Here is a 26,566-nt window from a genome sequence, read left to right as displayed (position 1 = left end):
TTCCTTGTTAATGCTAATCATTACATGGAAAATGGGATGAGGGTACAAAGCTAATAAATATGGAGAACTTGCAAAACTCAGAAGTCCAACCGAGAAATAACTATTCAGGGTCTCCCTGGTGGTGCAAGGAGTTAAGCACTGCACTAGGAAGCAATCCACAGCCACTGCAGCATGAGTTCGATCCCCGGCCAGTCAGGGAGCAACCGACATGGTGCAGCAGACCTCTCCTGTCTCGCCCACTGCTCCCCTCAGCAGTGTATTTCAGTCAGTCTGCCTGTTCCGTTCCCTACTCTGTCTCTGGTGAATCCTCTCATTCCCCGCATCTGTGGCCTGTACCCAGCTCTTGTATGCCTAAATAAATAAATCTTTTAAAAAATAACTATTCAGGTAATTAATTTTCCAAGTTATCTCCCTTCTTATAATCTCCTACCTTTAAGTTTAGGCCTTTGTGTAAGCTTTGCTGTAAGTCTGGCCTAAAGAGGGGAATGGAAGAAGCTATGCATGAAAACCATCACAACAGAGCCTTTTTATTTTTGCCTCCTTCTTTAGATTAGACAAGATTCCACTGTGATCCATCATTCCTGGACTCTATGGCTGAATCCAAAATCAAGGTGCCAGTGGTCATTTTTAGGGAGAGCCCTCTTCCTGGTTTACAGATGGATGCTTTTTCACTTTTTCTTCCTTGTGGTGGAAGGCATGAGCTCTAGTCTCTTTCTCTTCTTATAAAGACAGTAATCCTGTCATAGTGCTCTGCCCTTATGACCTCATCTAAACCTAACCACCACCAAAGGCCCCACCTCTTAGCATCCCACTGAGTGGTAAGGTTTCCACACATGAATTTTGAGGGGACTCAAAAATGCAGTCCAAATACTGTTCCTGCCTTAGTTCGCACTTCTCAGGGACATTGGATCCTGCCTTCTCTCACAATTTCAAGGACTTCATACCATCAGTTATTGCCCCTTTTTCCTAAATCATAAATTTCCCTCTCTACATGGGCATGCAAATACGCTGAATTATGCCCCAATATTAAAAATGAGAAAATTCTCCCGTATTCCTCCCCTGTAAGCCACAGCCTCATTTCGCTGCTTTCCTGTACAGCAAATTCCTCCAAAATTTGTTTCTGTTTCCCCTTTCTCTCCTAATTTCTTTTCAGTTCACACCAACCTGATAATTGTATTCTTTGCTTCACTGACAGTTCTAGTTAAGTCCATGCTGACATCCCCAAGGCAAACTTACTTGCCAGTTCTGAGCCCTCATTTTATTCACTGTGCTTTCTTGAAATACTTTCTTTACCTGGTTTCCAGGAGACCACCCTCTCCCCTCTTTTACCCAAATGTGCCTCGTTGGGCTCATTTGCTGGAGTACTCCACCTGGGGTATCCAGAGCTTAGTCCTCAGATTTCCGCTCTACTCTCAGTTACCCACTCCATAGCAGGTAGCATTACTTTTAATCTCTCATGACCACTAAATTTACATCTCCAGCCCAGGTCTCTTGCAGAAGTGGGAGACTCATAGCCAGCTGCCTACTTGACATCTTTTCCTAGATCAAGTATCACCTCAAACTAGGTCCAAATAGAACTCTAGAGTAAACAAGTACTTTTCTACTCTGCAATGAGTGGTGATTTAAGCCCCTCCCCCTCCAAAAAAAATCTTTGGGTCATCCATGATGTCTCTCTTTTTCTTATATATCACAATTAACCCATCATCCAATTCTGCAGATTACGTGTAAAATCCAACTATCTTTTTTCACCACCAAGAATAACCAGTCTCCCTGATTCCCTATTATCTATTCAGTACCCAGAGTGGTTATTTAAAAATACATAAACCATATCATCATCTTCATCAATCCATTTCTATGCCCCAAGTGTTGTAATGACTTTCCAACTCATAGTAAAACCTGGTCTCTGGCAATCTCTCTGACCTCATCGCCTCCTAACTTGCTGCATACCAGCGAGGCTCATTTCCTTGTCCTTTCTCTGATATCTGCTGCGTTTGCAATACTCTCTGACTGTAATATTTTCTACCATATAGCTACCTGTCTTGTTCCCCTACTTCTTCCTATTCAGGCCTTCTCTGAACACCATAAAGTAACACAGACTCCTCCTACTCCTCCTACTCCTCCTACTTCCTTACTTCCCTTACCCTGCTTACTTTTCTTCATAGCACTTTAGTCCTGTTGACCCTTACCTGTCTTCCCTGCAGGAGAATGTAAGCCACTTGAAAACAATCCCTTTGTCTGATTGGTTCACTGCTATATAAGCAATGAGTAACAACTAGAAGCCAGCTTTTTATCATCTTCTGTATGAATAAAAGAATTAATGTGTAATATCAGAATTCATAAACAACTTGTGTCCAATAGGAGAAAGATGTTCAAGTAAATTACCTTTTCGCTTCTAAATGGAATTTTACATAATCAGTAAAATTGATGGAATCACTCATAGGTATTATTTAAAGGACACGAATAATTTTCAAAAAAAGGACTTCAAATTGGTAACAGACACGCAGGGAAAAGCACTACCCACCTAACAACCAAGAAAAAACAATTTGAAAGAACTAGGGGATACCATTTGCTGTTGCTAAATTAGCACATGTTTCTCCTTAAACATATACCACCATATTTTTTCCCAGTGGTTAACTCCCTTCTAGGGGATATAAATTTATATAACACCTTAGGAAAAAAAATTGGACAAAAATGCATCACATTACATCAAGATGTTCGTTCTTTGTCATCTGGTAATTCTGCTGGGAATTCACACAAGAGTCTAATAAATGCCAGGGAGCTAGGTATGTGTTTTTTTAAAAGCAGATAACCTATATGTTTCATGATTAAGAAAATGATCATATATCTACTCCATTGAATATGATAAAGCTGCTAAAATTATGTTTATTGAGAGTTTTATGGACTTGGAGAAAGCTCATGGCATAATACGATACTACATTTTAAAAGTCAGCCCTGGGGAAGATACCAGAGGCTACCCACATATGGAGTAAAAGATGCCTCAGAGTTTCTTTTAGGAATCTGGAGGCTTTTCAATTCTGTACAAAATTACTGATAATATTTTCTATTTGTGTTTCCAAAGGTTGAATTAAGTTTCTCTTTGGATAATATTTTGACGGAGCTCTTTTTCATTACAAATAAACTCTGCATTTTCTATTGCTATCTTTCTCCATTAGCATGACACATAATTATTTAAGTTTGTCATGTTAGAGGTTTTATGTTTAATTTTTAAACTGTAAAGAATTATTTGCATTTTAATAAGTAATAACATGTATTGATTAATATTAAAATGTGAACTATTTGGGTTTCCCCCACGCACAATGCATCCATTTTTTTCTTCTTAAAGAAAAAAGAAAACAAACAACAGAAAATTATTTCCTGCAGGAAAACCCTGACCAAGAACAAGTTCTCCATTTTTAGGATCAGTACCAACATCTATGTGTGTCGAATGCTGAAATCATTAATACTTGGAAGCAAAGTGAGAATGAGGGTTTCCCTCAGATGTTGTCCTTTCTACCACTCATGCAGGAGGAGCTGAGGGGGCTAGCAGAGCTTCCAGTTAGCCATGTGGAATCCTCAAGTCATAAATACTGAACCTGAGGTTTGGTTCTCTGTTGCACACATGTGCCTGCACACACAGAGCTTGGCTTCATTTCACCCAAATAAGGTGAGGCCATTTATTCATTTTACTTTTACCTTTTAACCCCTTTTACCCACTTCCTGCCTCCTCCCTCCTGTCTGGCAACCACGGAGAGCTTGGTTCAAGAGCTTGGTTTGTTTTAAATTCCACAGACGAGAGCAATCATCTAATATTTGCCTTTATCTGACTTATTTCACTTAGTCACTTATTTCACTCACTTATTAAAAACAATTAAAACTGGTTAAGACTGTTACAGATTTACATTCAGGTAGGAGAGATACATTGCAGGGATTTCCCTTAATGACAATATTTTGCAAAACTATAGTACGATTCCATAACCAAGATTTTGATCTTGATAAAATTCTCTGATCTTATTCAGATTTTCCCGTTTTATATGTACTTGTGTATACTGACTTTTTTGCAATTGTATCACACGTGTAGGTTTGTGCTCCCCCAACCACAGTCAAGATATAGAACCTTTCCCTTACCATAAGATGTCTTTGGTGAACTTTTAGAGACACACCCACTTCCTTCCTTCCACTGACCCCTCTTTGCCCCTAACCTATAGCAACCACTAATCTGTTTTCTAATTCTTTTTTTTTTTCATTTTAACAAAATTATGTAGATGGAATTACATAGTTTGTACTCTTTGGGGATTGGCTTTTTTTCCCAGCATATTTCTGTCTAGATTCAACAAAAGAATTTATTCAAGTGGCTGTGTATATCATTATTTGGCTCCCATTGATTACTGGGTTAGATAGTCTAGGACATGGGTAGACCATAGTTTAACTATTCACCCCTTGTATGGCATTTAGGTTGTTTCCAGCGCTTGACTATTATAAACAAAAGCAAGCCGCTATAGATATTCATGTAAAAGGTTGTTCTATGAAGATAAGTTTTCATTTCTCTGGAGTAAACACCCAAGAATGAAATCATTGGATTGTGTGGTAATTACATCTTTAATTTTGTAAGAAACTACCAAGCTAATTTCCAGAATGATTGAACCATTTTGCATTCCCACCAGCAATGTATGCATGATCCAGCTTGTCCACATCCATTCTGGTAACTTTGCAGATGTTTTAATTTGTATTTTCCTGAAGGTCAATGACATAGAACATATTTTCATGTGTTTATTTGCCATTTATATACCTTCTGGTAAAATGTCTTTTCATGTATTTTACCCATTTTTAATCAAAGTTTTTACCTTTGAGGTTATTTTAATAGTCATTTTTCAGAGCAGTTTTTGGTTCACAGCAAAATTGAGCAGAAAAAATACATTTCCCATAGACACCCTGTCCTCACACATGCACAGCCTCCCCCCACTATCAACACTTTGCACCAGAGTGACACATAATTCATGCACCTACAGTGTCACACCGTTATCACCGAGTTTACATTGGATGTTGGACATTCTCTGGGTATGGATATGTACATAATGCCATGCATTTGCCATTGCAGTACCATACAGAATAGTTTCACTGCCCTAGAAAATACTCTGCTCTGCCTATTCAACCTTCCCTCCCCTTCAGTCCTTAGTAACCAATGATCTTCTTCCTGTCTCTCCAGTTTTCCCTTTTCCATATAGTTAGAATCATACAACATGTAGACTTTTCAGATTGACTTCTTTCACTTAGCAATATAGATTTAAGGTGCTCCCATGTCTTTTCATGACTTGATAGCTCATTTCTTTTTAACACTAAATAATAAATAGTCTATTGTTTGGATATACCGAAGTTTATCCATTTACTATTGAAGGATCACTTGGTTGCTTCCAAGTTTTGACAAATTTAAGTAAAATTGCTATAAACATCCACAATGTAAAGATAATGTGCATACAGTAGGGCTGAATGGAAACAAATGAAAATATTAACAATACTGTCTCTAGGTGGGGAAACTTAAGGATAATTTTCTTTTTCCTTCTAAAATTTTATTCTCTAGATTTAGCAGAAATAATTTTATAATGAAGATAACTTATATGAGTTTCATTTGTTAAGACATTCATTAAGGTGCTTCTGCACCAGGCTGAAATATTCCAGTAGTAAGAGACCATTCCATTTCCTTACCCCTTAAACATCCTTTGTGCCCTCTGCAATACAATCTCACCTCACTAATCATAACCTTTGACAACTTTTCACTCACATTATAGTTCATGATATTCTTCCACAGGTACGAAAATTTAAGGAAGGGAAAATTTCCTTCCACAGAAGGTGTCATATAGCAAACGTGTTCAAAAGAATTTTAAAAGTCCTGATTTTAGGAATGGCTGCCAAAGTGAACTAAGAAATGTTCTGGTAGGTATAAAATGTAACAACTAATTCCTGAAAAAATGCCTGAGAATGCTAATGAGCTTTACTTGCTTCTGTTTTTTTATAAATGGGGTCGAATGAATTATGCTATTCACACTTTTCAAGTGTGAACCTTAGCTAAAGTAGACTTAATTGTGTTTAGGCCAAGTACCATTAAAGCGACATAGTAATAAAAAAAAAATCTTTACAAATTAAAAGAATAAATTTAGTGCTGCACATGTGAGCATTTTTCTTTTTAAAAAAATCAGATCTAGTGGATGGTACATGAGCATATACTGTTGCGTCCTCCATCAGGCAGGGACCCCAGCGAGGGTGGTGACATGTTAATTTCTGGAATGTGTGTTTGAGAGAAGAAACATAGAACATGTTTTATGAGGAGTTTCTCTCAGGGGCAGAAGTCCAAACTGGCTTTGGGGGTGGTCTTGTGACCACCTGGACAAGTCAGGTTTCTTGCCAGTTCTGGGACTGGCTTGTTTCCAAGCCTCATTAGATGAGGTTAAATTGGAGCCAGTGAAAGGGAGGGCAGGTCAAGCTGTCTAGGGAATCTGGCCATTATGAATCCCCTGAGCACTGGAGCTCTTCAGATTCAGGGTAGATTCACAACTCATCTGCCTACAACTTCCTTCTCATCACCACCAGCACCACCATGACTAAGGTTTGTTGGGATTAGGTGGGCACTGAATGTGGATAAGATCTGGTCTCTACCCACAGGATTTTACAGTCTTGCTGGGGCGGTAAGATCCATAGCTGACAAAAATAAGCAATCAGCCAGCACCTGCCTGTGCTGGGAAGGAAGTAGTTCAACAGGTCAGACCTCCCTAGTGGCACAAGGGGTTAAGTCTCAGCACTATGAAGCTATCAGCAGCCACTGCAGCACAAGTTCAATCCCCAGTCAGGGAGCTACCCACATGGCGCAGCCAACCTTGCCTGTCTCACCCGCTGCTCCCCTCAGCAGTGTATTTCAGTCAGTCTGCCTGTTCTGCTCCCCACTCTGTCTCTGGTGAACCCTCTCACCTCCCCACACCTTTGGCCTATATCCCAGTTCTTCTATATAAAAATAAGTTAAATATTTTTAAAAGAGAGAGAGAGAGACTTGAGGGCACAAGTTGCCCATGTGAATAGACAAGGGGAGATCTGGGAATCTATGAGGTAAGGTTTATTTAGATCCCCCCATTAAGAGTTGCAATTTGGCTGGGGTCTTTCAACAAGTAATTTTTAAATTTCTTAAAATCTCAGTTTCCTTATCTATACCATGTGGTTGGGCAAGGTATCCCTTTTAAGGTCTAGTTGTAACGGAATCAGCAAGCGGGTAAGTGGAATGTGGGTAAATGATTTTTTCAAGCAATGGCAGGCTTGTGCTATTCACGTCTGCTAGGACCAATGCCAGAAAACTGACAGACCTCCTCTGAGTTGGCAAAACACAGACTTTTCCAGAATAACCTAGGTGGCCTTTCTCTTCCTGTGCTTCTCTCATTCATCCCAGGCCTTATACTTCCCCAACTGTACTTGACTGGAAGGGAACTGAGTCAGTTAGAAGAGGGCAGATGAGGATGCATTGCTGGAGGTGCAAATCATAGTAACAAAAGTTTGGAAAACAAACCAAGCCCTGTGAGGTGATGACTGACAGAGCCAGATCTGGGGTTCCTATGGGCCCAGAGGGCCTGCTCCAAAACATGGCCATTGATCCAGCCCAGGTGTGCACAGACTTGGCCACTCTGCTATCCCCTTCCTGCCCGTGAGCACCACTGTCAGGGAGCTGTGCAGTCCCAGCTATGCTGCAGAACTCCACAATGGGACAGAACCCTCTGAGCAGGGGATGCCAAACCCATTCTTAAGGTAGGAACAATTTTTGTGGCAAAGACAAGATCATAGCCATCAAGTAAATGTGAGACAGTCTTTCAGAGCTTATGCCTTTACTGCCAGTCAGGACAGAACCCAAGGAGGTTGCTAAAGTAGTAACTGTGTAAGAGCCACTCAAACGTATTTAGTGAACACTCTGTTCCTGGCTGATATTCCTAAGAGTTCCACGAAGTAGGTGTTATGATGTGCATTGAACGGAGAGGTCAGTGTTGTCAGAAAGGTCTGATTACTCTCCCAAGTCACCCAGTCAGGAAGACACTGGATCAGGATTTAGCCTCAGGTCTAGCTGACTCCTCTTACTCTGATTTTGCCACCACTGATTTTTGCCTTTGGTATTTTCTGGGTGTACCTTCCCTCCCTGCTGTGCCCACAGTGTTCTCACAAGCTGGTGAGTCAGCCAGTTGGAAAGCTGAACCTGCTTGACAGCAAGTTTTCTCCATTTGCCTCTGTTTGTGATGTCCTTTGGAATATGCTAGAAGGTTAATATCAATAAATATTCAAAAATCAATGAGAAACTTCAGCAATAACCATAAAGCCATCATTCCTACTTGTCACATTGCTCCCCCGGGCCTAGAAGAACATCTGTGGTCAGTCTGGCCTCAGCCGCACGACCCAGTGGAAGTGGCACTGTCCATGCTCCAGGCAGGAGCTGTCACACACTCAGAGGTCAAGCCTGCCATCCTCACCCTCCCTCCTGCCAGCTATGTATGGTAGTAGCTGGTCTCACCCACGCAGCATTCCTCTGAGAGGTGGTAGGATGATAGGGTGGAATGTGCAGTTTTAGAAAAGATTTTCACACTGATCTGAATGTGGTGCAGGTGTGTGGCACACAGGTGAAAGTAATGTGCTAAAGAGTTAACCCAAAACAGTTTATTGCTATTTCCCCTGGGTCTGACCACAATCTGGGTGAAATCCCTACAGACAAAGCCATGATCAAGAAACTAAGTCTCTAAGGGTATTTCAGACACCCATGGGGGAAAAGCTTTAGAAGGGGCAAAGAGGGGGCAGAAAGTCCCAAATATTAGATGGTAATTAGAGTAAATGCATACTGGCTACATTTAAGCAAGTTTTAGGTCTCTGTATAATTGCCAGTTGGAAATCTATGCATCTGACAAAATGGTCCAGTTTTTTCACTTACCATTCTTGCATTTTTATACCATACTGAAAAAAAAATCTGTAGAATGTAGGCTCCAAAACAAATGGAATCAAATCAAGATGTTCTTTGTTTAAGGAATGAATTAAGTCCATGAGAACAGTCACAATTTTGTGGCAATTTTACAAAATAAGATTTACCTTGATGACTTTATAAAACTTTGCAATGCAATTTTACCTACAGACATTCTGCTTTTCTGTAATCTGATATGCATTTTGCTGGATGAAAGGATAAATATGAATTCCTTTCTGTATTTTTTCTCCATCACTGGTACATGTCATCCAACACCCAGCATGCAGGCACCATACAGCTCACCAAAGGAAAGGCTGGTGTTTAATTTGCTTCATGCGGCACAAGCACAGCACAGACCTACATACATGGGCACTACACATTCATTCCACAAACACACACTGCCTCATTACTTTGCTCAGCACTCTTTTGGTGTGAAATCCTGCAGGATAGAAAAAAAAAATCCTAGCAGAAAGTGGTACAGGGTTTTTTTCTTTATCTATGTAGTCTACAGAGGTGTATGCTCACTGCCTCACTTAAGATTATTTGGGGCACGCCTGACAAGTAAGTTTTCAATTTTTTTCTTGAAGGGTCCTGGAAGGGCTGGGTGGTGACAGTGATGCCCAGTTTGGTCCTAGGGGCTCTGTGCTAAGAAGCATCCTAGCCTTAGGACAGAGAGGATAGCTGTAATACAGGATGTCTTTTCTAGTTTACTGCTTTTAACTAAAATAATAACATTCACTCTGACATAATGACTGCACCAATTAAACTTAAGCAAAGAAAAAAGTCTGATGGAATAAATTTAGTTGTGGGAATGAAAACCTCTTCAGAAGTCCCTGCAGTAATTATCTGTGTTCTCCCAGGGGCTGGATGACAAGCACAGCGCAGGCTGGAAGTCCACAGGGAGGCCCAGCTTCACTGAGACAGGGTCTCCTGCTCTACCCAGCTCCGCGCTGTGTTACACTCCCTGCATAACTGGGGTGGGGGGTGCGGCTGGACATCAGGGCCTGGGCAACAGCAAGGGGCCAACCCATCCACAGTTTGAAATTTTCAGAATCTTTCCTTGAATGGAAGCCCTGAGGGCAGGACCTCAATCCATCCAGCTGTTCACATACCAAACCTATACCGAATGAAAGAAAAGCTGGACCCAATTTCAAGGACATTAAAATAAAACCATTTTTATAATAGTCTAGGAGCTTTCTCTGGGCATCTGCACACGCAAGGGCAGAGGACTCCTCCCATGCAACCCTCTGTGTAGAGAAGACTTAAGAGTAGGGTCAGCACTGTTGTCACAATTTCTTGGGGTACTAAATTACACATCCATAGGCTAGGCATTTTCTGGGGATTTTAAAAACAAAATAAAATGGACTTTCCATTGAAAGTAATTTTGAGTAATTGCTTAAAGATATAAAGGTTGGTCCACTGTGGCCAGCAGAAAGGAGAGTTTATTCCGTTGTATTTTTCAAATGAAACTGTCGGCCAAGTTAAAAATTCCTTTTTATCCCCTGGTGCTGCCTACAAGGACGAAAGAGGCAAGCTGTGCATTGGAGGCAGACACTCTGCAAAGATGCAGCCCCTCCCTGGGGATGCTATTAGTGTCCCGGGTTCTTGTAAAGACAGGGAGACATGAGAAGCTGATTACTATTCAGATCAGCAGCAAGGCCCAGGCTGTCTGGGAACTGACATCGCCAGGTAAATAAAAGGGCATTCACCATAGACTGAGCTGGTCTATATCCTGCGGTGGAAAAAGAATATAACTACACCCCCCGCATTCAGGGTCATCTTGTGGAAAATGTCTCCAGCTCCCCAGTACATTTGGGGGTACACTTTATATGCAGTGTTATTATTTGGTGTCACTTAATACCCACCCCTTCCCCTCCCTACCATCCCTAACAGTCAAGTTCAAACACCTGACCCTTTTGGACCTAGCATTGGGCAGGGATGGATCATAACCCGGGATCTCTTCCTTGGTCCCCATGCTTACTTTGCAGGTTTTGGTTTCTCTGTATGGTGACACCATCCACTTGTCAATAATGATGGCAGTAATTGGCTCCATGGCTTAAGTGAGTTAATGAAATGACCTCATAATAATAACATCTACTGACTGTGATCTCTGTACCAGGGACTATGCTTAAAATGTACTAGTTCATAACAACTCTTTATTTGCAGATAAGGGAACTGAGCACAGAGAAGGTAAGTAGCCTATCCCAGGATACACAGTCAGTATATGAGGAAGCCAGGACTCAAATTTGATTTTCTGACTCCACACCCAAGCTACCACTCCATACAGCCTTGGGGTGGGGTGGACAAAGCATCTTAAACTGCAGAGTGCACTTGAGTTCCCTGCCCCCAACCCCCAGGGTATAAGGGTTAGCCAGGCCATCATGTAGTGTAAAGTGGTTTCTCAATCACACACAAATTCAATTTTCCTTAAGTATCAACCCAACTTTATCTGCAAACCTATCTGAAAGTTAAGTTACAGGACTGAAGAGGTTGTGTGATGCTGGAGTTCAGGGCCTCTCCTGGGAATGTCTGCGGTAAGACTAAACCCTGCCATATAAATCTTGTTCAGGAAAAGAAAAGAAGTGGTGTTGTGCAGGGGTAGAGTTACTACAGCTGCCGGACCCCCTGCTCACGGACTCGGGAGATCAGAGAGGAGCCAGGCCAATTTGATTCCTGGCCCAGAGGGCCCTGTTTGAAGGAACCATCTCAGATTTCCGAGAAGGGGAAGGTGCTGGGGAGCTGGGGCTGCTGCAGCCCATGGATGAATTCCACTGTGTGGTTTCTTGGACAGGTTGAGGGCAGCAGACTGGATAAGGAGCCAGACTCCTTTCTACCTCAGATAAGAGTGAGGCCTCCTGGTCTCTGACTGTGTTATTATACTCTGCTCCCTCTGCTGCTCGCCCAGGCGGAGAAAGGAGCAAAATGCTATTGTCCTGGAAAGAAGGAGTCTGAGAGGCAGAGACTTCCCTGGGCACGATGGCCAGGCCGAGGCCGTCAGGCTCTCATCCTGGTGTCCTCCCTAGCTCTGCACAAACTCTCTTTCTCTCAATGTGATCACATTGAACAAAACATGGACATTGCTGACGAATACTCAGTTTTCAAAAATCTGTTTGTGAGATCAAGGGATATGTTTGAAACAATGAAATAAACATCAAAATCTATGATAGCCTCTGCTGTGTACTTCAGACAAATCTACCTGTGAGAACATTTCAGGCATAGACTCTAGATTCCACAGAATACCCAAAGATTTTGCTCTACTGCCCTGAGATATTATCATAGCATTTTAAACATGTAAGGTAACCGTTGGGGTTCAGATGCCCTGCACTGTCACCCTGAGAAACATATTTCCATTCACATGCACCAGTACAGCTCTCACCCACCCAGCCCTAGTCTGCTCCTGCCACATCAGTCACACAGCAGCCAGGTGTGCCTGGATCCATAACCTCCCAGTACCAGAAATTGCTTTCTCAAGGTGTCCCTGCTTCCTTCTGAGAGGGGGGCAGTCTAAGGTACATTCCTCCCCGTATCCTTCATCCTTCCCGCCATGGTCCTCTACTATTAAGGATACAGCAGTTCCCCTTATCCACAGGGGATACCTTCCTAGACCCCCATGAATGTCTGAAACAAAGTATAGTACCAACCTATATGAACTGGTTTTTTCTCCTCTACATATATACCTATGATAAAATTCAATTTATAAATTAGGCACAGGAAGAGATTAACAATAATAACCAATAACAAAAGAGAACAATTATAACAATATGTAGTTGATCCTTGGTGCTGAGGTGTGGAACACCTGTGGGCAGTATTGCACACATATCAGCTGGAAGTGCAGTTAACACCTTATGAGGTGTCCTTGCCCTGTGAGGCTCTGGACAGGAGAGTCAGTCCAGGACAGTTGAGTCTTATTCCAGAAGTTTCTTCAGGGTTCTCAAGGAGTGAGATCCAGTGACCCTTCATCTTGCCCAGCTTGATAACACATCTGTCCTATTTTCTTCCCAATCCCTTACTCCTGCTCCTGGGACTGTATCGCTGAACAAAAGTCACATCAGCCCTCCACTCAGTGTGTACTTTTTTTTTTTTTTGCGGGGGAGGGGGTTGGAACAAGAAGGGAGGGCACCAGGAAGAGACAGGTTGTTTCAAAATGTTCCCTCCTATACCTTGGCTTATCTGGAGATTCAAACAGGAACAGTCTTCCTAGAGCAACAGTCTATCAATGTGACTGTTAGCTCCTCATGCTCCTCTGGGCATTTGAACCAGAAATAGATTTGTGACAAACCCCAGAAGAGCTTAATTAACATGGGTTTCTATTAAGACAATCAAAGAATAGTTGCCCCTTCCTTTAGAATGAGGACAAAAGACTGTTATATAGTTAACTTAAGCATAACTACATAAAACTATCTCTGGGTAATATAAAAGGATTCTGATAACAATTTTCAATTCTTTGCATTGCCAGCCATGAGAACATCTTTAACCATGCGTGGAGAAGACTGTATCTGCTCTGAGCTGCTCCAGGCTTCTTGGCCTCTGCATTTTCTTTTTCTGGATTTTCTTGTTCTACAATGTTTATACTGAGCATTATTTCTAGGCTCAGGTCAATGCTGAGTCCCAGAGGTCTTACTGATCAGCCTGTGAAAAAGGCTCGGCGCCCTCCTATATGGTCTAGAAAGTGTCTTCCTCCTTCTGGAGATTCTGTGTTGTTTCCACACACCCCTCCTCCCCCTGCCTGCTCTACTCTGGACTCTCTCTGGGTCAGGTCTGTTGTGAGACTATCTCAGTGGAGGTTCATCCTGTCTCTTGCAGAGAAGTCAGTTCCAGACCTTGAGCAGAAAGGGATTCTGCCAAAAGCTGAACTAGGCTGTGCTCTCTCTTCTCACCCTCCCTCCCCGCAGCGCTGAGGATTCACCGTCTAACCACTTCCTGCCTGAAGGAGAGTGGCTAAGGTGAGGTTGTGTGTGGTCCTGTGCTAGGACCTCAGCAACCAGGTGAATGTGATCTGCTGCAAAGAATCTGGGGTGGCAACAGAAGGGAATCAAAGCAGGAGTTTCCTCCTGGCTCCGGAGGGAGCTTTTTGTCCAGGTGTTAGAAAGTATGATGGGGTTGGAATGAGGAAAGCAAATCCTGCACAGGCCTGAACCTCTTATAGTCTAGTTCCATGGGCTAGAAAGAGCATAAGGAGTGAATTATTTTACTTCAATAAGAGTAAAATCCAAGGTAAAGTTTCAGATGGGCTCCACCTGGAGGAGGCAGGGTCCTTTCTTTCCCTGCTCCCTCACTTCTGAGAAATACCCTGAGGTGTTTTATAATTGCCACAGCACCTCCCCTCCCCCCAGAAAGCTGGTGGGGGTCACCAGGCATTTCCAATGCAGTAGCAGGATGGTGGCTACAGAGTGCCACCTGGAGGCAGAGAGCGGTAAATACTCACTTAGCTAGGTCCCATGGACTCACCCTACCTTCATTCCTTTGCTCTGGGGTGGTCGAGGAGACCTGATCTTACACCTAAGCCCCAGCAGGCTGGGCACAGCCAGGACCCTTTAGTAAGAAGGCTCCAAACAGAGTCTAGGCAAAGGAAGAGGCAAACAGACCTCAGAGTCCTATCACATCAAAATCATCCAGGAGCTTTAAAAGGTGCTAGTGCTCAGCTCTCACCCCAACATTCTGACTCCATTTGTTTAAATGTACTGCAATTTGAGATTTTTTTAAATTAATCTTTTGTTTTAAAATCTGTTTAGAATAACAGAAAAGTTCAGAGTTCCCATCCTCTCCTCATCAAGTTTCCCCTATTGTTAATGCAACATTATTGTGGTCCCCTGGTCACAACTAATGAACCAATATCGACACATTGCTATTACCAGAGGCTCATTCTTCATTCAGATGCCTTTCAATTTTACAGTGCCTTCACTATCCCAGGTTTCCATGGGCTCCATGTCACATTTTTTCAGACTTTCCTTGATTTTGATGATCTTGGCAGTTTTGAGGAATACTGGTCAGGTGTTTTGTACACTCTCCTTTTGTTTGGGTTTGTTTGATGTTTTTCTCATGGACAGGTTGGGGTGATGAGTTTGAGGAGGAAGACCCCAGAGGTGGTCACCAGTCAAGGGTACCTGACATAACTGTTGCTGTTGACCTTGATCACCAGACTGAGGTTGCATTTACAGAGGTTTCTCCTCTGTAAAGTCACTCTTTTCCCCCTTTGCCTATTGCACTCTTTGGAAGTTATCATCATAGGCCAGGCTTAAGGGGTAAGGGTTATAGTCTACCTCCTCAGAGGAGCAGTAATTACATAAATAACTAGAAACCCTTCTGACAAGAGTGTTAACTATGTTCCCTTGATAATTTATTCAGTCATTTATCTCAGTATGGACTCCTGAATATTTATCTTGTACATTGCTTATGGTCCAATATTTCATTGCTTAAGTGTTCCATCTTTGGCCTCTGGGTGCTCTGCTCCAGTTTCTTCTCAGGCAAATGGCTCCCGTATCCCTTTGAAACACCCCCATCATTGTGCTCCTTGAGCACATCCTTGCTCTCTGGCACAAGATGCTCCAAGCTCATGCTGTGTATTTCCTGCTCCAGCCCTAGAATCAAGCATTGCTTCAGTGAGCTCTGGCTCCTTTTTTGGGGGGGATGGTATTAGACCCCAAGGTCTGGGTGCCTGGTCAGAGTTGATAACGTGAATGTACAGTAGTTAGATGCACAGCAGTTCTCAGGTCTGACTACTTTTGAGAAGCACCTAGGAGATGGACTATAGCAGGGCAGCTGGTTCCTCACAGGTGTTCGGCCATATCCCACACCCTATTTGTCAGGAAAGTTAGGCACTCAATTGAACTTTTTTTCTTTGCAGTAATTGAAAGTACAGTTTATAACAACATCTACTGGAATTTAAGTCTAACAGAATTTATACCTGTGCTGCTATATTCTATCACCTGCTGGAGCTCAGTCCTCCATTTCAATAACCAGACAAAATGGAATGTGGAAAATTTCCTCTTTCAAGGTTGGCTCAGGATCTAACTAACCCAACACATCTGAGCCCAAGACAGCAAGGTGACCACCTGATATTTTGGGGACAAGGAAAAGAGATCTAATTTGTTCAACATGTGTGTGTGCATGTGTGACTGTGTGTATGAGCATGTGAGTGTGTTAATCACGGTATGTGTGTGAGACTAGGTGAATGTGTGTGGTTGAGATGCATGAGTGTGTATGGGTGAATTGTGAGGAAATGGTGTGTAAACTCGAGGTTGAGTAGAGTATGTGTGAATGAATGTGTGTGTGTTTGTGGCATGTAAGCATGAGAACTTGAGTATGCCAGCATGAGAGAGTGTGCTTGGGGTGGGAATAGACAGCACAGTCCCTCTTCGGGCTTTCAAACCTGGTGACACTATCCCCCAGCCCCCTAGTGATCCTTGTTCCCCACATATTTTGAACTTCTAGCCAACCGCCTCTGCTCCAAAGTCTCAGGAGGAAAAATGGAGTCTCAGGGACCAGGGGCTCCAGTTGTGGCATAGTGCCAAGCCTTGTCTCTCACCTCCTCTTGAGAACCTGAGTGCAGCACAAAACAGTCAAATATTTTCCTTTTCTGTCATCACTAACTATAGCTCCACAAGTTCCCAGATCGCTGTGTTAGCTCATCGCCATAATTAGCAATTTTCTGATATCATACTAACACTAGTTAATTATTCCCTCGTAGACAAAGCAAATTTATGGGATGTCTCTGGTAAGTGAATAAATTCTGCTCCAGAGAGAAGCCACACTGCCCTGTGGTCACGCTGCCCTGTGGTCACACTGCCCTGTGGTTCCAAGAAGGACCCAGTGACCTGGAACGGGGCCGTGGGTGAGGAGACCAGGAAGGCCTCAGTTACTACATGGTGTCCACAGTAGCCTGGCTCCTTCTTCAGAGAAAGGAAAAGCTTCAAGAACCTGTTTGCCTCTGTCCTTCACTGGTGCTGTGACCCAGGTGTAAGGAAGGGATCTTTGTCACCTTTAGTCCCCTCCAGCTGCCTGTGCACTCCAGTGGCACTCACCCTTTCTGTGTTCAAACAAAACTAGCCTGTGATCACCCCCTGTCCTTAGGACCCAGCTTTCTGCCTGCTTCTCCCCAGGACACAGTACTTAGCAAGGTTATCTGTTACCCCTTCTGCAGTCAGGGCCTCCTGGAGGGGGTTAGATGCCAAGGCAGGACCAGGAGAGGGAACTGGCACAGCTGTGGTTCCTCACACAGGGGCACAGACCACCACTTCTCCTTCGAGGGTACCGCTGCTCCCTGGTGAGAGTGACAAGGGGGAACTGAGACTTCGGGGGCACATCCTTACATGGGACACACCACAAGCCCTCCCAAAGGCAATTTGGTGAAAAGAAAAAAACAACCCACAAGGCTATTTTTGCCCAGGGTATTTTAAGTGTCTGAAGCAGACATTGGACTTTCTTGCCCGAGTTACTCAGATAGTGAATTCAGTGATGTCCTTTCATAAGTGAGAAAGTCCCTTCTTGGTGGAAAGTTTAGGCTTGAGATATTTTACCTGCAACTTCTTCTCAATTCCCAAAACACAGAGGGGCTGTGGTACATGGTAGTTTCAGTGTGTCTGTGCAGGTGATGGCCACTGCCTCTCTCTGGCTGCCACTGACACAAGGTTTTGCAAGATTCTCTCATCAGCCATGTTCTGTTAGGTTTGGACACCTTCACCAGTAAACCCCGCCACCTGATCTCCCTCTGAAGTGCACTGTTTGTGCTGCAAGTTGCCCTGAGAGGCTGATTTAACATGTGCTATGGCCAGGCAACTGACTGCCCAGTAATGGGGCAACTATATGACACAGTTTTCTGGGAAAGTCCCAGGTGGCACCTCTGGTGTTGGTTTAGTGGTTAATAATGCCCAGAGTGCCTCTATTTGGACAATAACTGTGGCCACCATATTTGGTGAAAAGACTTGAGGGCCAGCACCCTCTTCTTGACCTCTGAAATCTGGCTTTTCTGAAGCATCTACCCTCATGCTCTGGGAGGGTCAGTGTCAGGAGGTGAGTGCACTAGGAACTGTTGGGGAGAGCAAGCTACCCCATCCCCATGTAGAGGCCTGAAAGTCTCTCATTTCACATGCATGTTCTATTAAAATCCAGCACCCTGAAGCCTTCCTGCAGCTCTGCAACTGAGGTATTCTCTCTCTATGAATCTTCAAATCTACCCTGAGCTTCTTTCCCTCCCCTTAATAAATTCCTCCTGAAATAGTGGAGAAGCCACATAGAGCAAGACTTGGGAACTGATTTGGCTCAGCTCAACATCCCAGCTCAGACATGTGGAAGATGAGTGACCTTGGCACATCACTGCATTGCTCTGAGTCTCAGTTTCTCCATTTGTAAAATGGAGGGTCTGTCTCTTAGAGCCATAGAGAGGATTGATGAGTGAATACATGTGATTCACTGGGAATGGGTTCATTGTTTATAAGTGTTAGCTCTTTTTTAAGCATTGCATTTTCCTTTCGGGATTGCAAGCTTTTTTCCTTTAAAAGTCAAAATTCAAAGTTATTGGTTGAGTAATGACTACACGCCAGGTACATTTACAACTGCTATCTCACTAGGCCTCAAGAAAACTCACAGGTGAAGAGGTGGTTCAGAGAGGTTAGCCATTTGACCCAGGTCACACAGCTTAGTAGTTAAAAAATCAGGGGTGAATTTAAACACAGGCCCTTTTTCTAGTTTTTCATACAACCTGCCTTCCATCTCACTCCACAAAAATCTCAGTGACAAATAAACCATTGTTCTGAAATACAATGCAGTTTAGCCACAAGGGTTTATAACAGATGACAGACATTAAAATCAGCTGTGCTCTTCAAGAAAATCAAATGGCGTCCAGGCATCAATTTAAGAGGACAACCGTTTACACAAGTCACGAAGACTGAAGAGTTTCTGTCAAATCAATAGATTTCTGCTCTCTGTATTCCACCCTGAATATGTGCCAGGGAGTCTGTCTTAACCTCTGGATTGAAGAGAAGATGTTCAAACAAGGTTTGTTGTAGAAGTGACTATTGCTTTCCAGCTACAGGATTAGTTTCCAAGGAGAGGAACTATCACGGATCAATTATGGGCACCCCCACTGTCCGTCTGGGGTCTCAGTGTCTCCTCTGAGAATGAGGCTCCCCTTCTCCAGGATCCCTGCAGCTCTTACTTTGCAGAACAGGATATCTTAGGTGCCTCGGGTCATATCTGCTTTTTAGAAGATTTACCTGAACAAGCAGTATGGCGGGCTGAGTAGTATCCCCCAAAAGTTATGTTCACATCCTAATCCCCAGAACCAATGAATGTGATCTCATTTGGAAAAAGGGTCTCTGCACATGAAATTAGTTTATGGATCTTAAAATGGGATTGTCATGGATTACTTGACTGAGTCCTAAATCCAGTGACCAGTGTCTTATAAAAGACACAGGGTAGAGACATACAGACACCCAGAGTAGAGCGTGTGACGGTGGAGCAGAGACTGCAGTGAGCAGCCCCAAGTTAAGGAATGCAGGCACCAGCAGAAGCTGGAAAAGGCAAGAACAGATTCTGTCTCCTACAGATTCCAAGAAAAGCCCAGACTTGCTACACCTTGATTTTGGACTTTTGCTTTCCAGAATTGTAAAAGAATGCATTTCTAGTGTTTTAAGCCACCCATTTTGTGGTAATTCATGGTAACCATTCAATAGCTAATGACTAATACAAATAGTTTTATATGAATACTACCTGGTTATACACATATTTATTTTCAAAACACAAGTAGGCTTCCTCTGTAAAGGTTTCTTTCTAAGAAGAACTCTTCAGTGGAATTACTATGACTGAAATCAAGATCAGCCCTCCCCTGCCTATTAGAACACCTGGAGATTATAGCCAGTAATAGGCCAAGATACCTGAGGAACTGACTGAATTGGCTATCAGGATAGTTCACATTTTTATAATTTTGCTGGGCTTTGCTGGGGTCACTCTGTTGTAAGACAATCCCATTCAAAGATTCTAAAATAACCTTTAACACATCAGAGACAAATAATTACATGGAGCCTAAAACCAAACCACCCCAGGTGGTGGCTGTAGTGCCAACAAGCACAGGGCAGGTTTACTATTAATTCAGGACAATGGATAAAGGGAGTCCCAGAGCCCTCAGTGGAATTCTCAGGTTTTAATGCTCTCAGGGAACCAGGTACACAAGCACACCAGGTAGGGAGACTGGCATGCAAGGAGACAGGCACAGATCTGGTAGGGGAGCAGGGAGGCAGGCAGACACTTGAGCCTCCCTGACCCACACAAATCTCTATGATTTGTCTGGCATTCTCTCTCGTGCCTCATCTCATGGTCGCTCGCCGTATGGCCTTTCTCTGCCGCCATTGCTGCTGCTTTTATCCCAGCCTCTTAGACTCAGCTGTGCACACTTACACATACACACACCCCCATGCTCCAGGTGTCCACAATCAGGCATATAGGCCCCACGCCCATGTTCCCAAGCACCTTCTGCATTCACCCAATCAAGGCTGCAGGTGATAGCCATGAAGGCTTTTGGTGCAAAAACTCTGATTAATTCATTTATCCTACAGTGGCCATAGTTATTTGCTCTATGAAATAGCTGGCAGTCCTCTTATAACTACTATCTCCCACCCGAGCAGCTGACACCGGCTCTAGGAACGCACACCAGCTTTCATGTGGTTCTAGTCATCTCTCAGCAGGCCCTTCAAATCTTTCTGATCAGTCTCTTACACAGTCTGCTCAGCATTTTCCCACTGTATTCTCCAGAGCATCTGTCTCTGGCCCCATAGTCTTCTTCACATCCCTGCCACCAGCACCCCAGTGGAGAAAACAGACCAATAAGTGAATGGTTAAGATCCTTTGTTACCTTTGTTACCTCAGACAAGTCCCACATTCTGTGGTACTTCTGTCAGGTAAGAAGTTAGGAGTCTTTCAGGCAAGAAGAGGCTAAGCCAGTGTGCTCACTGCCGTGGTGTGTGTGTGCAAACACACATAGGCACACACACACACTCAAATGCAGACTTTGAAGGGAAGGCATACTAGCAATTAAAGGCTCACTCTATTACTTACCATTTTTTACTTCTTAAAAATAAATATGAATCTAATATAGGCCTCCTAATATAGGTGGCACAGGGGTTAAGTCACAGCACTATGAAGCTATCCGCAGCAACTGCAGCACAGCACGAGTTCTATCCCAGGCCGGCCAGGGAGCTACCCACATAGCGCAGCAGAGCTCTCCTGTCTCACCAACTGCTCCCCTTAGCAGTGTATTTCAGTCAGTCTGCCTGTTCTGCTCCCCACTGTCTCTAGTGAATCCTCTCATCCCCCCACACCTCTGGCTTGTATTCCAGTTCTCGTATGCGTAAACAAATGAATCTTAAAATAAATAATATGAATCTAATATGGAGACTTGTGAGGATTTGACTGAGTTGACAATAGGGCCAATGGTGCAGAATACATATCTTGGTACTTTTCTGTATTCTGCAACATTTCCTTTCAAAAATCCATCTCTAGGTCTTGTTAACTTTCCATTTGCCATTCCAAATAGAAGGTAGAAACTATAAGAACTTGAAAAACTAGTAATTTTTCAAATTGAGCACATTTGCACCTTCCATGATCCATCTCTAACAGCAGGGAACACTGATGCCATTTTGGAAAGAAGAGTCATGTATATATGCTTTGGCAATCAGAGAAGGGATAAAATGGCTGGGGGCCTACACCCTCCTCCCAAAGTCTGACTGCTTTGAGAAGAAAACTCCCACAGGTGAGATGGTAAACTGAGTCTCCAAGACCTGCAGTGACAGAGAAAGATGAACACAAGGATCCACACCTACCCCTGCCCTCACACAGTCAGGTAGCTGGGCTAGAGCGGGTGCAGGTCATGGGGGTATGCTGCAGAACTTCCTCCCACCACTGTGTGGTGACCGACAGGGGCATTGCCCTGAGCCTATCTTTTCTGTCTTTCTGAGCCAGAGCAGATTATGGGATGGGGAGTCCTATCCAGGGGGTTGGGGAGCTAAGCAAGTGTATTCAACAGAGACCTCACTCTCCGGAACGTGAGTCCTTGAGGACCTGGGGTAGTGCTCCATGAGGTGTGTTCAGGTCTCCCATCACTGCTGCCCAACAGATCAGTTGTCTCTGGGGCATCTTGCAGAAATTCTTCTCCTTTCAGTGGTACCTCTAGACTCTTCAGAATCTAGAGCGTGCTCTCCCAGTGGTGGCCTGAAATCAGCTCCTCCTCCACTGAAGCAGTGGAAGATTTAAGAACAAGCAGGGCCACTAAAGGAGCAAAAAAGCAGAGTTGCATACCTAGAGCTGAGGCATTGGTGAGGAAGGCTCTCGTTCTGCAACAAAGAACTTCACTGGGAGCAGTTTTGTGACATAATTAATTGGTAATAAAGCTATTTTGATATAAAAAAGATCAAAAGAGAGGAGACATTCAAAAGAATGTCAAAAAAAGATAAACCAATAATAAAATTAGAAAGACAAATTACAAAATATTTGTAATACTACCATATAGAGAAAACACCAAATATAAAATAACCAAACACATTTAAAAATGCTTGCAGAATGCAGACTATAGGGGCTGAGGCCTCATTATGAATTGCAGCACTTGGAAGGTTTAGCAGCAGGGGGAATGCAGCGTGAAAATCTGGAAAGGATTTGATTTAGGTTTTCTGGGTCCTAAGTCCAGTAAGGATCAACTGATCCAGAATCTTCTTAAAGAAGAACATACCCCCGAGAACAAGATTACAGTTATTAGAGTTGGTGCTGTTGACATGGCCTGTGCCTCCAGTATCTTAATGGACTTGGCAGATGAATTTGCTTTTGTTGACATCATGGAAGACAAATAGAAGGGCGAGATGCTAGATCTCCAACAGGGCAGTCTTGTCTTTGGAACACCAAAAAATGTCTCTGGCAATGCTTACAATGTGACTGCAAACTTATTATAGCTGGGTCATGTCATCAAGAAGAAATTTTCATTTGGTCCAACATCTTGAACAACTCTAATTCATCATTCTTAATGTAAAATGCAGCCCAAACTACAAGTTTCTTGCTGTTTCCAGGCCAGTGGATATCTTGATCTATGTGGCTTGGAAGATAAGTGGTTTTCCTTAAAGTTATGTTATTGGAAGTGGTTATAGTCTGGATTTAGCCCAGTTCTGTTGCCTAATGGGACAAAGGCTGGAATTTCACCATTTAAGCTGCCATGGGTGGATCCTTGGGGAGCATGGAGACTCTAGTGCACCTGTGTAGGGTGGAGTGAATATTGCTGGCATCTCCCTGAGGAATCTGCACCCTGATTTAGGCACTGATGCAAATAAGGAACAGTGGAGAGAGTTTCACAAACAAGTGGCTGTCAGTGCTAATGAGGTGATCAGACTAAAAGGCCATTGGACTGAAAGCCCATCCTGAGCCACTGGTCTTTCTGTGGCAGATTTGACTGAAAATATAATGAAGAATCTTAGGGGGCATATCCAATTTCTACCATGAGTAGGGGTCTCTGGAATAAAAGATGACATCTTCCTTAGTTTTCCTGGAACCTTGGAAGAGAATGAAATCTCAGAGGCTATGAAGGCGACTCTGACACCTGAGGAAGAAGCTTATTTGAAGAAGAGTGTAGATACACTTTGGGGAATCCAAAAAGAGCTACAGTTCTAAAGTCATCTAATGTTGAACCACTTCATAAAGTCACAACAGGATTGGGGTTGGAGGTTGTCCATATGTTACTTTTTATCTGAGCTGTGACTAAGCAGTAAGATTAAGACAGCCTGAGGAAAACATCAATTTCCTAAAATATAAAGAGGAATGATTCATAAAACTCTACAGCTATATCCTGATGCTGGATGGTAATCCTTAACTAGTTATCATAAATTAGTTCCACCACTTTGGAGGCACCACTGCTAATGTCGTACCTGCTGTAGTTGCCCTTCAAACCAGATGTGCATTTATGGAGATGCATAATTTCTTGTTCCTTTACCAAACAAGCCCAATCCACCTTTCTGACTCTCCTGTCAATCCCCTCCAGGATGCAATGTATAAATCCAGCATTGCATGTCTTGTGCATAACTCCTATAATCATATTCTGTTACTAGGTGTATCAGAATAGTGTACATTGCCATATAATGCAAAAAGAAAAATCCACATGTAAGCAATGAACCAATTATCCATAGGTCATGTCAACTATAAAACACCAAGTAAACCATGAACAGTGAAAATAAAATTAAAATGTTTGTAGATTCACAGCAATATTGCACAAAGAACTGAATTTTGTGCGTGTGAATTTTACCTCAGCACTTATCTCCCAAGTCTTTCATTCATTCATAGTGTTATACTTAAATTTTTTTTTTTTTGTATTTTTCTTACAGTCCAAGAAAATAACACACCAATTGTCAGAGTTGGTTTCTGAGCTCACCCATGGAGAAATGAAACCAATTGATCATTCAAGTGATTCTTTTCTCTTTTAAGACAAAATTGCCTCCAGCTAATTAGTTAGGCAGTGAAAATGTTTGTAAGGACAGTATGGGACTCAGGTGAACAAGGCCTAGTCCTGGTAGCACTTTCCCTCCAGCTTCCCACTCATGTCACCTTTACTGAGAGCAAAATTGTGCCTTTTGATTAAGGCACTGAGATAAAAGTAGAGAAAGCACCTCTTCTCTCAGCAGTTATTACTCCACCTTCTTCTGAAGAGTGGCAATCTGTTTTTGCTTTTGAAATGAGGAGAATTGGCTCCCCAGGGACAAATGGCCATGTGCTTTATTTGGAGCTCACTGGCACAGCAAGCTGAGTGAGTCAAGGTCCTATTAAAAAAACACAAACAAGCAAACAAAACACCTCCAAGTGTCCAGCATGCTCTGAGTGGCCACCAGCACAATTTAGATTCACTTTTTCCACAGGTCAGGCCTCTTGGCTGCGCTGGCCAATCCAGCAGTGTGGACTTTCCACTACAGGCAGGGTGTCAGGTGCCTTCCTGCATTTCAAAGACAACCACCAAAAAACCCTATAATAATTCATGAATAACTTTATAATGACTACATATTGAATTAACATGTAAGGTTAAATAAAATATATGGTTAAAATTCATTTTACTGTTTTTCTCTTTTCATAGCTAAAAGTATAACCACTAGATCACACATGTGTGACTTGCATGGGTGGCTGATGCTACACTTCAGTTGCTTTAAGGGGATGTTTCCCTATGCCAAGGGAATTGAAGTTTTTGAAAAATAACCAAACCAGCCATAACCAAACCAAACTATTTGCTTTGATGATCTTGATATTGCAAGGATTTCCTACCAAGGGCGGAGGCTGTAACTGCCCTGGTGGTGGCAATAGAGTACATGTCCATAGAGAATTTCAAAATAATCTACTCTACCAAAGTTCAGTCTGCTTTTTATTATCACCCTATTTCTTCAGTGGTGAATGGTCCTGCCTGCCTGGAACAGCCCTCCAGCCCTCCACCTCACCAGCCAGGTGCCCACTGACTACCCAGGTGAGCACACACTCCAGGCCCCAAGGGTAGGGCTGCAGAACTACAAGCTCGTCTCCATTTTCCGCTCTCCTCTGCCTTTCTGGGAAAAACAAGTCCTGCCTGTGCCGGACATGACTCCTGGCATTTTGTTCAGGTGACTGTCTAGATCCAACTGGCCATAGCCATCCCTTCCCTCCCCTGGCCAGACATGCTACACTTTTCGCAGTTTCCCCTGAGGCCTTCTGTAGTGCCAGCAGGCACAGGGCAAGTCCACTATCAATTTGAGCAGATGGATAGAGTGTCCCAGAGCCCTAATGGATTTTTCAGGTTTTAATGCTCTCTCAGGGTACACAGGCACACCAGGCAGGGAGGCTGGCATGTGAAGAAGCAGCACTTGCCAGGCAGCTTTTAGCCCAGCCTCTAGGCTCAGGTATGCACACTTATGCACGCCCACACCCATGCTCCAGAGGTTCACAATCATGCACGCATGGCCCACACCCAGGCTCGCAAGTGCCTTCTACACTAACAAAATCAAGGCTGGAGGTGATAGCCACAGAGACTAGTGGCGCAAAAAGCCTGACTAATTCATTTACCTTACACCTTCCTACTGGGACTTTCTCTTTAATGAGAAGTTTCTTCTGCTTTGAGTCAGAGTTCTGCTCCTCAGCACCATCCTCTGGAAATCTACCCTTGCCTGGGGACCTCTCAGGCTTATCCCATTTGCGGAAGCCCTTAGCACCCATTCAAGCAGACTGCCCCACTTTGGGCCACAGTGATCCCTAGTACATATTTTTTGATAGTGTTATATAATAATTTTTTATCAACAAGTAGGATTTGGGTATAAACTTGGGCCAGTCACTTAAATTCTCTGCTCCCCAGTTTCATTATACATAAAGTGGGAGTAGTTGACTCTCATAGGGCTGTTGGGAAGACTAAATAAAGTTAGATGATACAGGTAATTAACATAAAACAGCAATGCCTGGCACACTGAACAGCATGTGCAGGGGATTAAGAAAAATAAAAATATTACAATATTACCTGTTATATGTCTGTTTTCCTTGGGATCAGCCTGTGGTTTATCTTGTTGTTTTCAGAGTCCAACACTATCCTAGAAAAATGAAGTGTTCAATCATTTTCTGAGTTCATAAGTC

The 26,566-nt window shown here is 43.2% G+C and overlaps 1 pseudogene across 1 annotated transcript; it reads left to right on the top strand.

The window, feature by feature from the left end:
- The first annotated feature begins 22,647 nt into the window (after positions 1–22,647).
- LOC311171572 (L-lactate dehydrogenase A chain-like) lies at positions 22,648–23,608 on the top strand (annotated as a pseudogene). Its single transcript has one exon. The product of its transcript is annotated as an L-lactate dehydrogenase A chain-like (transcript).
- Positions 23,609–26,566: the final 2,958 nt, after the last annotated feature.

This window comes from Talpa europaea, assembly GCF_964194135.1.
Source record: "Talpa europaea genome assembly, chromosome: 6".
Classification (NCBI taxonomy): Eukaryota; Metazoa; Chordata; class Mammalia; order Eulipotyphla; family Talpidae; genus Talpa; species Talpa europaea.
This window is presented reverse-complemented; position numbering and strand designations above follow the sequence as displayed.